The sequence below is a fragment of the Cervus canadensis genome, chromosome 23 (assembly GCF_019320065.1).
Source record: "Cervus canadensis isolate Bull #8, Minnesota chromosome 23, ASM1932006v1, whole genome shotgun sequence".
Classification (NCBI taxonomy): Eukaryota; Metazoa; Chordata; class Mammalia; order Artiodactyla; family Cervidae; genus Cervus; species Cervus canadensis.
This window is the reverse complement of record NC_057408.1, coordinates 9,588,257-9,602,225: the sequence shown is the minus strand read 5'-3', so window position 1 is coordinate 9,602,225 and position 13,969 is coordinate 9,588,257. Positions and strand designations below refer to the sequence as shown.

The window sequence follows — 13,969 nt, the reverse complement described above, 5'->3', positions numbered from 1 at the left end:
ACTCCCCTCCCATCCAGGCTGCCACAACGTACAGTTTCTTTTAAAGATTCCTCTGGTTACCATTTGAAGAAAATGAAGATGTTACAAAAAAAAAAATAGAAGGTATATTTCCTACCAGTCAAAAGTTAAATTCATTGACACTTTCTGGCTTTAGGAAGCAGCATAATAAAGCAGATAATAATCCTGCTTTATTATCTGTACCCTCTGCTACAAGTGTGTATTCTCATGTAAAAAATCTTTCTTTATGTGTATCTGCAACAATTAAGACAGAGTCAAGTGCTTAGGGCTTCCCAGGTGGTGCTAGCGGTAAAGAACCCACCTGTCAATGCAAGAGACATAAGAGACAAGGGTTCGATCCCTGGGTTGGGACGATCCCCTGGAGGAGGAAATAGCAACCCACTCCAGTGTTCTTGCCTGGAGAATCCCACGGACAGAAGAGCATGGTGGGCTCAGTCCATGGGGTCGCAAAGAGTTGGACATGACTGAGCAGCTAACATACACACACACACACACACACACACACACACACAAATGCTTAGAAGACAAGGTCAATTTGACCCGAGTGGCATGACGGAAAGGAATAGTAAATAATAGCCATGGAGACAGAGCAGAGGCCATCACGCTGAGCCACACTTGTACAGGAAGGAACTGGAGCTCACCACTATGGCGATACCCCTTCCCTTTCCAGGGAGGAGCCTCCACCAGCTGTTTCCTTGGCCTGGGGAGAATCAGGCCAAAGTCATCTCCACGCTTGGTGCAGGCACCCCCGCTGCCTTTTCAGCGACCTCCCCCAGGCCGCATGCTATGTGTGCTGAGCTTCCAGGTAGCAAAGGTGAGCTGCACAAAGAAAGGAGCCAACAAATGAAAGCAGTAAGAATCGCACGTATTTAAGTATACGGGATGGGACAGCATCTGGCCTAGTGATTATACACAGGCTCAGTCGCTGTGTGTGTAGCAGTGTTCAGTGTGGACAGCAGTGTGTGTGCTCAGGGGCACAGTCGTGTCCAACTCTCTGGGACCCCATGGATTGTAGCCCACCAGGCTCCTCTGTCCATGGGATTTTTCCAGGCAAGAATACTGGAGTGGGTTGCCATATCCTTCTCCAGGGGATCTTCCTGACCCAGGGATCACACCCTCATCTCTTGCATCTCCTACGAGGACAGGCATCAGATTCTTTACCACTAGCGCCACCTGGGAAGCCCGTACACAGTATATCCTGATTAAAATCTTGTTAACTAAGTGAATCAATAGAAGTATTCCTTACTAATTATGTGGGTTTCCCTGCTAGTTCAGTTGGTAAAGAATCTTCCTGCAATGCAGGAGACCCTGGTTAGATTCCTGGGTTGGGAAGATCTGCTGGAGAAGGGATAGGCCACCCCTCTAGTATCTCAGGCTTCCCTTGTGGCTCAGCTGGTAAAGAATCCGCCTGCAATGTGGAAGACCTGGGTTCGATCCCTGGGTTGGGAAGATCCCCTGGAGAATGGAATGGCTACCCACTCCAGTATTCTGGCCTGGAGAATTTCCTGGACTGTGTAGTCCATGGGGTTGAAAATAGTTGGACACGACTGAGCGACTTTCACTTTACTAAGTATGCAACAAATTGAATATAAAATATAATGCACTAGATATTACTTTGCAATAATTAATAAAGGAGAACTGGATTTAGAGTAAGGATCTTCACTGTCCTAATTCAATATAAGTAGTTAAATGCAAAACATCTCTTACTCTCAGACTTCACGTCTGTTTGAAGTTTGGAGGCATACAATTTTTAACTGAAACATCCTACATTTTGATTCAAATTGCTGCATGAAAATGTGGGAACAATCAATAAGGATAAGCCCAGAGGCCAATGCAGAATTAAGGATGAGCCACCAGAACAGTCTTTTCCCCAGCAAAGGAAGGAGAGTTCTAATTCCCTGGCTTCATTTGCACATGCTGTTATTCACAGATGAATAAAGCATGCCACTTTGCTAGTCACCCCCCTGGGCCCATAGCACGTAAGCACAGAGAGGAAATGGTCCAAGAACCATTGGCATCCAACCCATGATACATTATGTTACTAAATATCTGGCATGGCAATTGGCTAAACCTCGCCAGCCAGCTGCCAAATGTCATTTAACAAAGCAATACCCACCCAGGACCTCTATGTGACTATACTGATAATATTATCATTGGAGGTGAAGAGACACACTCTCTAAAGAAACTCATTATTAGAAATAAACATGGCAGCTCATCAAAAAGCAAAAGCATCACAAAGAAATCAGAGGCGCTTCTGAATAAATCAATGTGTTTGTGCGGATTTGCATGTGTATCAGTGAATGTGTGCAAATGAGCAAGTCTTTACTCCATCAAGTAATACAGATGATATATTTTTATTGACTAAATTAGTGACTAGACTTCCTCAACACCATAAACAAAGTAAATATTTATTCTTACCCACAGTCTTCAGATCACAGTGTCCTAGGCTGCTGGTTTTAATCTATCCTTCTATTTTAGGAAAACTGAGTGGATACTTATCCCTTGCCTGGCTTCTTCACAAGTAGAAATATCCTTTGTCACTTTGCCAAACATAGATCTGATTCGATGTTTTAAAGAGAGAGTGGAAGAATTCCTTTAAAGAACTTTTATCTTCTTATTTTGCATGGTCTTTGGGGGAAATCTCACCCTCTCCACATACACACACACCCCTCAACTATAATCTTCACCCTATGATGCCCCCGTTATGCTTCTAAACCAGATCTCTCACTTCAACTCCAAATTCACATTACTAGACATTTTAAAAAGGAAATACGTCCTGTATTGAGCTCATTGTTTCTCTACTCTTGGAAATGTTTACCTTACTCTGTCATCTCATTATGAATGGCACAAGAACCTAAGTCATTAAATATTTCTATGTCTCCTTTAACTTCTGAATTGATTCCATTAAAAATTGAAGCTGATCTTTATCTGCAAAATAACTCTCTTTTCAGTCAGTCCCTTCTTGGCCCACCTGTCACTGCCATATCCTAGACTCAGCATCTTCTGCACAGTGACAATATCACATAATGGACTTCCTTGCGTGGTTTTATTGACGTCTTCTCCATTCTGATGCTGCACTGGACATTTAAAATGCACATCTGGTCAGGCAAAGCCACAACTGAAGACTCTTCAGTTTAACAAGAAAGGGACAGAACTTAAGTGAGGAAAACTTTAGAGACTTTGCTCCCAAAATTGATATATAAATTTAATTCAATTCTAATTAGAGCCCCAAAAAGATTTTTTGAATCAGATCAAATGATGCTAGCATCTATATAGAACAAGAAGAGTGAAGAAAATTTTGAAAAATAATGTTAAAGAAGGGATAAGCCTTGCCCTTTCTGCAGATAGCAGAAAGCACTCTAAGGCTGTGCTTAAAATGCATAGTATTGGCATAGGAACAGAAAAAATAATCAATGAAACAGATTTGAGAATCCAGAAAAAGATCCCAGAATATAGAAGAATTTTGAAGGTGACAGCAAACTCTGGGAGACATTGGAGGACATAGGAGCCTGGTGTGCTACAGTCCATGGGATCTCAAAGGGTCGGACATGACTTAGCAACTGAGCCACAACAACTAGGTTGTATTGAAATATTTTGGTGTAATGAAGGAAAGAGCAGCTTACTTAATAAATAATGTGGCCCAACAGGCTACTTAACTAAAGGGAAAGAAATTGGACCCAACATACCTTATATACAAAAATAAATGCCACATGAGTTAGAGACATCATTAAAATAACACCACAAAATTGTGAAAGAACATCTCATTAAATACATGTACAATGTAGGAGAAAAGAAGACCTTCTTAACCACAACCAGAAACACCAATGTTAGAAATGAAAAGATAACATATAAACATTAAATCTTTTGTATGACAAAATATACTGTTATTAAAATTCATCAGACAAAATAGATTTTAAATAAGTATTACTCTCACAGACCACAGACAAAGAGCTCTCAAAAATTAACAAGAAAAAATTATACAACTACAGTGAGCAAAAAATGGAAAGCTAGTCCCAAAAGATGAAATCCCAATGGTGAATAGAAGAAATTGTGCTCTATTGTACTAATGAGGTGGCTATAATGTTAAAATTTAATATACAATGGATCATCCAAAAGGAAAAAGAACTATATCATCCAGTGCTATAAAAGTTGTGTAATAAAAGGTGTCCTCATGTACTGCTAGCAGATATGTGTGCTGTTATAACTGCCTGAGAATATGGAAATTTATTAAAATCAAGTATTCACCCTAGAAATAGCAACAGGTTTGTAAGAATATATAGGTATATGTATGTGTATATATGGGCTTCCCAGGTGGCTCAGTAAGTAAAGAACCTGCCTGTCAATGTTGTAGATGCAGGAGACTCAGGTTTGATCCCTGGGTCAGGAAGATCCCCCGAGAAGGGAATGGCAACCAACTCTAGCATTCTTGCCTGGAGAATCCCCATGGACTGGTGGGCTACAGTCCACAGGGTCACGAAGAGTCGGATATGACTAAAGCAACTGAGCATGCATACACACATAAGTATATATAAGCTGAAGGCAAAGAAAAGCCATAACAATAGATGAACAGATGAATTAAGTAAACATGGAAAATATGATATTCACATTTCATGAAGCCTTGAAAATGTAAGCTAATCTGGAGGAGCTTCAAAGAGGCATTAAGTGAGAAACGCAAGATGCAGAAAAGAATAGAAAAATGAGTAAATTCTTTTTAAACAACGACAACTCCATCTATGTGTGCTTTTATACATTTGTATATGATTACATGAATCATGAGAAAGTGAAGGTTAGATTAGATTGTTAATGTTGCCTGCCCTGAGGGGGTAGTTCACTGATGAGAATATAAGAGACAAGAGGCAAAGATGAAATCAAATATAGAAAGCCTGTGGGTGTTCCCTTTTAGTGTATATGAAAAGAATATTTACTTTGAGTGTAGGAAAGAGAATGTAAAAGTTCTCAATGGCTCTTTATTGACTTGAGGCAATAATTTTTTTTTTAATTTCAAGATTGTTTGCCCTTCAAGACTCTTCACTGTTTGACCATCACCTGTTATTACAGCATCACAGTCCTCCCATCTCCACAAACACCTTCATGCTTTATCCATAGGGAACATTTTTCCATTCCTATAATATGCTTCACTCTCTAACCCCATCTTTTCTTTGGATTTACTGTTAAAACGATTTCCCCTTTATCTATCTGATGAATTTCTACTCCACCTCTCAATGGGAGCTCAAGTCTCACCTTCTCAGGGTACCCATCCAGCCACCAGACACCTTCCTTGTCTGCAGTGGCTCCTACTGGGCGGTACTGTGGCTGGTGCTGGCCTGACTTCCCTGTGTCTCTACTGGCTTGGGATTCTTGGCAGAAAGAGTCATCTCTTACTTATCATTATGTCTCTGATCATCATTTAGTTTTTCACTAGCTCCCTCAACATAGGAATTCCCTGAAATGATTCTAGGTTACTTTAATGGAGCAAAACATTCCGTTACAATTTGATTCCTCTATAAAGATTCCCTGGTGGCTCAGATGGTTAAGAATCTGCCTGCAATACAGGAAACCTGAGTTCTATCCCTGGGTTGAGAAGATCCCCTAGAGGAGGGCATGGCAACCTACTCCAGTATTCTTGCCTGGAGAATCCCCATGGACAGAGGAGCCTGGCGGGCTACAGTCCACGGGGTCGCAAAGAGTTGGACACGACTAAGCGACTAAGAACACATTGGCGATAAGGCTGAGCTTCCTGCATCCACACAGTAGGCAGAGCTCAACCATACAACAATAGCAAATTCTACATGCAGAGGGCGGCAGTGGTGGTGATTTTGTGTGCTCTTTGGTGAATTGTGGGAAGCAAGCAAAAGAACCAAAGTCTGACTTCCACTTGTTGAGGACTGACCAGATGGAATGAAATGAGTGTACATTAAATAAGATAAAAATGGAAGATAAACAACCTTTGCTGACTTCATGGTATTCAGGGTTATTATCTAAAATACCAAAATAAAATGATTGTCTCACTGTGTCGGTGAACACCTTGATACCAACAGGTCCTACTTGTATTATTTTTAGTTGTATCTTGTTTGAAAGACCATTAATCACTCACCATCTACTGGTGGTTCTCTTGAAAATATAGGGAGTTAAACAGTTATTGCAATCAAACGCCCTCACGGCCATTATCTCACAGGAGGATTATACTATGACCTCTAACCATTTGGTTAGAACAGCTGGTGACTCCTGAAAAGTCAATACCGCCTACCCTATGTCGGTATGAGCCACTGGGTAAACCTTGGTTGTGTGTAGAGTTATTTGCCCTTCCGGATTATTTACCCATGTGCAAACCTGCTTGGGGAGTATTAGAGCAAACATTTCAGAGGAAAAATGGAGAAAGTACTTTAGTGTTTCATTTCCTTTAGGCTATATGCTAAAAGTCTTGGACAAAAAAAAATCTTTGGCTTTCAAGATGGGAAAAATCTTTGTGATAGACCAAAGTGTTCCCCCCTTCTCTGTTTAAGTCTAGAGTCCAAATTTGTATTCACTCACAACTGAAGCGAACTGGATAGTCTTTAAAGGTTTCTTATCAGTTGTGGCCAAATGCCTACATTCTCATCATTTAGTACTATTAAAGGAAGAGCCCAAAGTGAACCAGGAGCAACCTTCTGAAGAAGCCATTAGGAAAGTCACATTAGGATGCATTAGTTAGTGATGATTTAGCTCCGTGATTCACATTAAAAATTCCCTCTGCAGGCATCGCTTCTTCACTTTACAATGAAGCTGAGTTTATTCTCTCTGGGGAACCGCACACAAACGACCAGAGGGCATATAAAACAAGAGTCAGTCACCTGCACATCCCTTATTGGAGATTTCTAGCATTTCATGCACTATGTAGATGTCTGGAGGCATGCTTCATGAATCTGTATGCAGAGTAAGACACAACTAAAATGAAAAGGACAGAAACATTGGCACTCAGACACTAGTATTTATTTAACCTAACCCCTTCATTGTATGACAATTGAACTATAAAGAAAGCTGAGTGCTGAAGAATTGATGCTTTTGAACTGTGGTGTTGGAGAAGACTCTTGAGAGTCCCTTGGACTGCAAGGAGATCCAACCAGTCCATCCTAAAGGAGATCAGTCCTGAATATTCATTGGAAGGACTGATGCTGAAGCTGAAGCTCCAATACTTTGGCCACCTGATGCAAAGAACTGATTCATTCGAAAAGACCCTGATGCTGGGAATGATGGAAGACAGGAGGAGAAGGGGACAACAGAGGATGTGATGGTTGGATGGCATCACCATCTCAATGGACATGAGTTTGGGTAAACTCCTGGAGTTGGTGATGGACAGGGAGGCTTGGTGTGCTGCAGTCCATGGGGTCGCAAAGAGTCAGACACGACTGAGTGACTGAACTGAACTGAACTTCATTTTATGGGCTTCCCTGGTGGTTTAGCTGGTAAAGAATCTACCTGTAATGTGGCAGAGCTGGGTTCTATCCCTGGGTTGGGAAGATCCTCTGGAGAAGGGAAAGGCTACCCACTCCAGTACTCTGGCCTGGAGAATTCCATGGACTGAATAGTCCATGGGATCACAAAGATTTGGACACGACCGAGTGACTTTCACTTCATTTTATAAATGGAAAAAATACTGACAACTGGACATAGTAAATTATCTGCTCACTTCTTAGGGCAGTTAAGGGCAAGGCAAGAATGGAAGCCAGTTCTTCTGAATCTTTTTTTTTTTTTTACACAAAATTCACATTTTATTTAGGTTGAAATAAACTATACAAAATTGATTTTCTTCACCAAAAATAACAGCAATATTTTCTGTATTATTCCTAGATAAACTACAAAACACTTCTTTTTGTAGGCTTTCTAGGCTTTGCTTGTAAATCAAGATGAGGCAGTAGATACAGTCATGGAAAAAGACAGAAGAAAACAGACAAATCAGTTGTCAGTATCCATGGCCTCTGATCCTTTCTTGACCACGAAACTGAAGTGTTCAACATACACCTGCCAAAAAGCTTACGAAGACGTAGGCTCAATAAAGGAATGTAAACAGCAATAACCAGATGTGGAACAACAATGGCAGGCTCTTCCATTCAAATTTTAACTTGTTGCTTTAACTTCACTTGATAAAGAGAAAATCTACACTGAAATCCTTGTTTGACAAGCTTACACGTTTCTCTTGTAGTCTGATAATTTTCTTAACTGTCCTTTACAGATTTTTAATAGCATACTTATAACTCCTACTATTCAAAAGTCAGTCATGAGCTTCACTGTAACATTTTACAAAATGCATTCCTTCCTCCCATACCTCCTCTAACTTTATTTTTTCAAAGATCTGATAACTTAATACTTGACAATTTGATCCACAGTGATAAACGTAATGTCTAAAATCACTTAACTAAAACAGTTCCAAAGTGCCATTAGCAGACATCACATAAAACTGTAATATGGTACTTTCAGTGCTATCTTCTGGAAGAACAGTTAGATCTCCAAAGCATGGGCATTCGAACAGGCCGTTTAAACAGGCAGATTATCAATGACTAATGTACTCAATGGGAGGCCTACAGGTCAAGATATTCAGTGATTAAGTGGCCTACCCTTACAACTTTTCTGTAAGATATTTTTAAATTTCTTACAAGTTTTTTTTTTTCAAATATCAAATATAAGAGAAAGTCTAGATTAAAAGTCCCTTAGGTATTTTCAATGGTTTCTGAATTATCTGTAGGAAGCTCTGACTTACTTGTATAGAGTTTGATATATGTATCCACCATTAAATCCAAATCATGTTTAATATCAAAATTTATGTTAAGCAAAGCCAAGTTACTTGATCTTTGATCTGTCAAAGTGTTCCTCAAGTATGCTTTGAGACGCTTTCGCCCATTTTCATAGCGTTCATTCTCAACTTTCATCACAGGAAGAATACATAGGACCTTCAGCAATGCATAAACATTAGGAAAAAACTTGATGTCTGGTAGATGAAGGGCTTCATAAATAGTGGATGGAAGTTCTATATCTTTCCCTCTGTGTTTCCATTTGATTCTCCAACAATGCAGCTCAGCAGAGAGTGTGTCAGGATTAGGTAAGTCACTTCGGTACATGTCAGCATGGTGCTCCTCTGACGTATTGAATTTGAGCTGTCCCATGACAGAGGGTACCAGGGATAAGCACTTAAGAGCTTTGAGGTGCTGTTCTGAGAATATATCTTTCAGTTCCTGAATAATGTGTTCCACAGTTGGAACACGTAGAGTTTCTTTATAGTAACTCTCAGAGGTTAGCTGAGATTCCAGGTTACTGTGCTGAGCTCTGCGAAATTTCCCTGGGAGTTTCATCTGAATATCAAGTTTGGTTGCCAAATTTGTGGCTTCCTCAAACCAAAATTCATGATAAACTTCAATATTTTCCATCACTTCATTTAGAGAATGTAACACTGCAGTCAAGCTACTGGCTGCAAAAAAGACATCAGAGGTTTGCCCCTGAAGATTTTTCCCAAAGGCTCTTGTAAAAGATAAAACATTTTTAAGAACAACAATGGTAACGATGAAATCAAAATCTGTTATCGCACTACAGAGGACAAATGCTCGGCCAGCTATGTAGTTATTCCATCTAACATTTGTATCACTATTTATACCATCTAAACATAAAACAAGTGCTTGTAGGAGGTCCACTAAGATTTCAAAAGCATCATGCCTGCCTGTCCACTGAGAATGGCAAATTTCCTTCAGTTCTTTGCCCCTTTCCTCATTGTTCTGAAAGAGGACAGAAATTACATTTTCAAGCTCTAAAAGCAGTTGTGGTGATCAATGAAAAAAAGAACAAACTTCCTCAATTGTTCCTAATGCGACAGATACTCCCATAACAGGCACTGATTTTGCCAACCACATATTTAAGGCACAGGAAGAGCAGAGAGTGTAGATAGCTTGGGGATATTTCTCTAAAAGTCTAGAAGCAACAACTTTCATTTTGAATGAAAATCCACTAGACACAATGTAAGCCTGGCCACGACAGTACTCCATGTTTAATCCCCATTTCTCAGTTATTGTAGTGTGAAATTTCACAGCCAAAATTTCTGCATCAGCTTCATAAGGCAGGAAGCCTACAAATTCCTCTCTCAGGTTGTGAGCTTCATCGACAAACCTCACCAACACAGGCAGGTGCTCTTCCCCCGCGATGTCCACCACATCGTCAGTGATGATGGAAAAGAAGTGAGAGTCTCTCACCTCCCTGAGGGTCTCTTCCCGAATGCAGCTCTCGCAGATCTCCAGCATCTGTTTCTGCTGCGTCTTGGAACAGAACAGTGTGTTCACTGCTGTTGTCTCAAAGCGCTTTCTCAGAACCTCTTCACCAGAATTGATCCGGCACTCCAGCAGTGCTTGAAAGTTATCAGGAGTAAAAAGACCTTCTGGGATTTCATCAGCTTCATGTCCATCCAGAGGTATGTTTTGTTTTCCCATAAGAATCAAAATTTCAAATAAAGATTTTAAATATTCTTTGTTTTCCTTCTCTTCAAGAGTTAAAGGTAAAATGTCCTCATCCTGCTCTTCACCCCCTTCTTCTGCACTGGGATTCTGAGCATTGCTGTTGTTTACTTCTTTATGTTTTGGTTCCTGTTCAGAAGTTTCATCAATTTTTTTCTGTTTCAGTGTCCTGATTTCATCTTCACTCAATTCTTTTATTCGTTTTCTGTGTCTACTATGTGGATTATTCAAATGACTGGTAAGATCGAATATTGTTGGTATGGCATTATCTCGGAGAACTGTCCTGTAAGGACTAGTTCTGCAGATCATAGAGGTCTCAAAGTGTTTGGCGCACAGTCGATAATGTTTGTTTAGCTGATCAGGTGTTTTATCTTCTAAGTCTGCCCTCCTACAGTTCTCCACCCACTTCTGGCATCTGGCCGGATCCCGAGGGAACCTGAAGAAGGCCAGGTCCGACTGCATGCTCTTCCGCGTGCAGTTGGGGGCCGCGCAGAAGTTCGGCATCGTTCTCTGCCCGCCGGCCGACCCAGCCCTCCCCTTCCCGCCTCCTCAGGGCCGCCCGCCCGCCCGTTGGGGCCGGGGAGGGGACAGTTCTTCTGAATCTTAATCCATTGTTTATTGCATAAGCCTGCCAGCTTCAATTCTACCTGCTACATAACCTCTATAAGTTAGACATACAGGGTCATCACTGCCCTTTTATTCTCCAATAATGACCCCTTTGTAACATTCCAATGGTGCTTTGCTTTATATTTGTTTTTATTATTTGCAGCTTTTGATAATCTCTGGAGGGTTACCATGAAGATGATGAAATGGAATGAAGTCCTGTGTTACTTCCTGCAGCTATTTCATATCTGGAACTGAACTTGAGGAACTCGTCGGTTTACTGAGTCTAAAACTGGCAATTCCAGAGGTGTGTGACTGTTGCTCACTAATATTAAGAATGAGCCACAACAAAAACATCTGTGTTCTGTAGCTAAATAAATTTGAGAAACTACAGTTCTGGTTGGAAGAAGTCAATTTTTATTAGCATATTAAGGGATCTGAGGAGTCCTGGTATAAATAAACTAGTTTAATTTTATTTAACCCATTATTTCTCAAACACATTTGACTGAATAGGGAAGTCTGTGTGTGTATGTGTGTGTGTGTGTGTGTGTGTGTATGCGCAAGCGTGCTCATGCCCAATTCCATTTCCTGACAGAACTCATCATCCACAGAACAAACATTAGTAAGTTGCTTTGTCACAGTGAGCAATGGATTAGGCCAGTATCTCATTCTTCAATACTTCATTTTATTAAAAAGCATTTGCAAAATGTTTTCTGTAGGCAGCTCATTGTGTGGTGGGGCTGGGTATATCGCAAGGGGAGGAAATGTAGGAAGTTAACAAGCCTCTAAACTTCTTGAGTTTATCATCTCATTGCGTAGAAGCAAGACAAACACACAAAAAAGCAAAATCATAAGGCAGTGAATAATTCAGCATCCTGTATCCCCAGAAGGCACAGATGAAGCCATTAGGATTTTCAACTTGAGTTCAACTGGGACAAAGCACATTTTAAATTAGACCCACAAGTATAAGCAGAATGGATTTTGCCTTGCACAAAGCGCCTTGATCAATACGTTTGCTTAACAAATGAAGGACATTCTGGGCTGGGAAGCAGCATGAACAGTATCTTGAAATCAGATCCGAATGTAACGTTTTAGTCATGGAAGAGTGAAGAATCAAGGTTGCCTATAGTGGGCTGGGGGTGAGCATTGAGCTTGAGGGGAAAGGAAATGAAGATTGGAGGGGCAGGATAGATGCAGAATTTAAATATCTTCATTCTAATGAGAACTCCAAAGTCTTCCTGAATCTGTGGGTCTTTACTTATGCATCCTTAGCGCCTTGTAAGTAGTCTAGGCATGAAACCAGCATTTAAAAGATGTTAAAAAGTTAATGAAAAGAACAAATGAATGAATCAAAGATGTACAATGGAAAACACGTGAAGGAAAATACGACGTTTGGAAAGTACGATGACCCAGCAATGTTTTTTGAAAGTAAATCTGGTTGGTGATGTTTGAAGTGGGTTGGGGTTGTGAAATATCACGAAAAACGGATATCAGTTAGAAGACAAAAGCAGGAGTTTAGGACAAATTTTTACCCTGGAGTAGACAAGTTTGAAATACATTTTGAAGGAAGAATCAATACACCTGAAGAGCAACTAAATAAAGAAAACAAAGAAAAGGGACAATTAAAAAATAGGAACCGATTTTAAACCTAAGAGAGTGGCAGTGTCATTAAAAGACAAAGGAAAATTCCAAAGAGGAACAGAATTTGTGGAGGGATTGAGTGTTGAGGATATGATGGCAAATATCCAAGGGGAGACATTCCATCACCACAAAGGTGACCTAGGAAAGCACAACTACTCGCAAAGCTCACTCACCAATCTCAGCTCATTTTCCAAATGAGATATGGATACGATTACTATCACCTCTACTTTTCAGATGAGAACATCTGAAACATTAGGTTTTGCTCTAAACACATATACTCAGCAGAGAGCATAGCCAAAGCTTTAATCCCTATCTCCTGATTATATATTCAACATCTGCTTAGAATATTACACTTCAGGAGATACAGGGTCAAGAAAATGTCTGGTCAGATACAGAGATTTGAAATTTATCCACACAGATATGAGAGTAGGGACACGGTATTTACTCCATGAGAACTGAGTTCAGTTAGACAAGTTTTAATAGGGTGTCTGATATGTGTCCAGTTCTGCAACCTCGATGAGGGAATGGGAAGATGATGAATGTAATCAAGGGCTTACATCTGGGAAGGTTAAGAAGAAGAGACAGCAACCAATAAACAAGTCAAATTAAATATAAATCCAAGTTAACTACCTTTCCTGAGTACCTACTACATGCAAGACAGGGGGCATGGCTGACCCTGAAGAAGAAGAAAGCCCAGCATTTTAGATGTCAAGTCTGCCTAAGAGGGATGGCTTGATTAGAGGTGACAAACACCATAACTGGGAGTGAGAACTTGGAAACTTTCCCTTCTCAATAGTACCCCCTTCAGGCAAACCAAGAATGAAAAACAGATTCAATTAATACCTCTCAGTCAGCCAATTTGCCAGTTTCCACGAGGATCAGATTCTTGTTGCAGTCCTGGATTGAGCGTGGGGCTTTAGTACTTAACATGGATGGTGCCAAGGGAAAAGAAACTAAGGAGGCAGAAGGGTTGCAGGGAAGAAGCCTGAGTCACAAAGTTTTTGAATGACAGACGATTCCTACCCATTTCTCTGTCAAACAGCATTAGAGGAATCAAACCATATAGAGGATATTTCGGCCTATCACCTCCCTTTCCCGGCTTCTCTCCCACAAAGCCTGGAGACCCTGCACATTCGCCAGGGCACTGTATTAACACACAGCACATTACAGCATTATTTGCTGTTCTTGGAGTACATTCTGATCATCTCTACCAACCAAAATCAGGCCTCCCTTCAATA

The 13,969-nt window shown here is 40.5% G+C and overlaps 1 protein-coding gene and 1 pseudogene across 3 annotated transcripts in view; both read right to left on the bottom strand.

Moving 5' to 3' along the window:
- RAB27B (RAB27B, member RAS oncogene family) overlaps nt 1-13,969 on the bottom strand; it is a 175,680-nt gene that overhangs the window by 119,971 nt on the left and 41,740 nt on the right. The window lies entirely within an intron of this gene.
- Nucleotides 7,737-11,063, bottom strand: LOC122425379 (annotated as a pseudogene). The gene has a single exon (XR_006264826.1). The product of XR_006264826.1 is annotated as a 52 kDa repressor of the inhibitor of the protein kinase-like (transcript).